Raw genomic sequence first — 2,609 nt, 5'->3', positions numbered from 1 at the left:
CACAATAAGCTGTAGGTCCCGTTGCTAAGTAACCAATTGGTTCTTAGCCACGTAAAATAAGTCTAATCCTTCGGACCAGCCCTAGGAGAGCTGTTAATCAGCTCAGTGGTCTGGTAAAACTAAGGTATACTTAACTCTTTTTAGGAGACTAAATGAGACCGGAGTTAGTTTTAAAGAAAAAGAAAATTTGGCTTCATTTTAGCTTTCTGTGAAAGAAAACTACTGAAATGGCGATTTGTCTGTCCGTATGCACTTTTTCTGTCCGCCCTCAGATCTTAAAAACTTTAAAAACTACTGAGGCTTGAGGGCTGCAAATATCAAATCATCAAATATCAAATTGCAGCCCTCTAGCCTCAGTAGTTTTTATTTTATTTAAGGTTAACGTTGGCCATGATCGTGCGTTTGGCACCGCCACGGGTGCCAACAACACAGGCCACCAACGGGCAGTGGGTGAAAGTTTCATTGGCCGCAAATGAGAGTTTCATGCTCAGAAAACTAGATTGCGCCGAAGAAACTTCGGCGCATTTTTTACTTGTTATACCCGATGTTGAACCTTAAGCTTGTATGTACTTGTCTGTTTATTTTCACTTGTTGCTTTAGTGTTTTATTATTATATTACTAATATTGTAAGAACTTTTTTCGTCCATTGGACATGTTTGCTAAATTGATGATGTTTAAGCTTGCTGCGCCGACAAGCTTGAAAAATAATAATAATAATAATAATAATAATAATAATAATAATAATAATAATAACAATAATAATAATAATAATATGAAGTCTTCTCGTTATATTTTCTTTAATATAAAATATGAGAAGATAAGCAAGTCAATATAATTTATCTCGTGATATAACGATACTCAAGGATATTTTTAAAGAAAATAAAAATAATATATATATTATATATATATAGATATATATATATATATATATATATATATGTATATATATATATATATATATATATATATATATATATATATATATATGTGTATATATATATATATATATATATATATATATATATATATATATATATATATATACGGAAATGGTGAACACATGAGCACGTGTTTCACAGAAATAAATTTCGGACTCGCACCGGGAGCGAACCTGGGTCTCCCGAGTGAGAGGCCACAACGGCAGCGAAGAACCTACCGAGGTCATAAAAGGTGATGGAACCTAAGCTCACCTGGTATCTTGGTGGGTCAGTCGCTACCGCCTTGGCCTGTCAGTCGGGTAACCGGGGTTCGTTCCCGGTGCGAGTCAGAAATTTATTTCTGTTAAACACGTACTCAGGTGTTCACGACTTCCGTTTTATCTCGCTGTGTAGGTTTAATTTGAATATATACATATATGTATGTATATGTATATATAAGAGGATTTACGCGCCGGTTAGTAGACAGATCAATCGCGCACTTAACTAACGTTATCACAAAAGAATGAGATCTGATCATTTTAGTCACACATGTGAACATTTTCTTTTGTGAAAAAAAATGCCTTTGAGAGTTACTGAAATCTTTAATTAGTCCCACATGAAATCCCCATAATATAACGATAATAATCAACGAAGATTTTTTCCTCCTATAATAACAATATACTTACAAAGAAATCTCATTATGCTTGGAAAGTTAAAAGACGAAATTTTCAAGTAAATTTGTTTAAGAAAACAATAAGAAATCAAAAGGTAAATGCTGCTTAAAAATAATGATGATTATTATAAGAGCGAGAATAAAACAAAGTGCTTTATCTTGAGTCCAAGAGCTATGTCCAAAAAGGGGTCTTATTTTATATTCACTTTTAAAGAATGGGATTGTTCTTCATATTCCTCAGTCATAATAGTCTTTTCAATGCACGGTAAAAGACGGCACGGCATGATTCGAGCCATGCAATTTACGTTATCAGTTACTCATATCTTAAGCTAAGCCTCAGTTGATGAAATTCTGTTGCCAGGAATCTCATAAGCTCTTTCATCAGAACACATTTCTGTTAAACTTCTTCATTCATTATGGAGCAAATTCTTCGCTCAAGGAGAAAATGAATAATTTCATTAAAACTTGGCTGAATTACTAAACGTCATTGTATTTTTCTCCATAAGCATTTATAAATAAGTTCGTAATCAATTTATGCTAGTGTGTTAAAATTTATTTAAATACACACACACACACACACACGCATATACGCACACACACACACACACACATATATACAGTATATATATATATATATATATATATATATATATATATATATATATATATATATATATATATATATATATATATATATATATATATATTACTAAACGTCATTGTATTTCTCTCCTTAAACATTTATAATTAAATTCGCAATCAGTTTATGCTAGTGTGTTAAAATTTACATAAATACACACACATATGTATATGTGTGTGTATATATTTATATCAATTTTAACACACTAGCATAAACTGATTGAGAATTTAATTATAAATGTTTAAGGAGAGAAACACAATGACGTTTAGTAATTCAGCCAAGTTTTAATGAAATTACTAATTTTCTCCTTGAACGAAGAATTTGCTCCATAATGAACTAAGCAGTTTAACAGAACTGTGTTATGATGAAAGAGCTTATG

The sequence above is a fragment of the Macrobrachium rosenbergii genome, chromosome 19 (genome assembly GCF_040412425.1).
Source record: "Macrobrachium rosenbergii isolate ZJJX-2024 chromosome 19, ASM4041242v1, whole genome shotgun sequence".
In the NCBI taxonomy this organism is placed as follows: Eukaryota; Metazoa; Arthropoda; class Malacostraca; order Decapoda; family Palaemonidae; genus Macrobrachium; species Macrobrachium rosenbergii.
The sequence above is the reverse complement of the archived record's forward strand: the minus strand, read 5'-3'. Positions refer to the sequence as shown.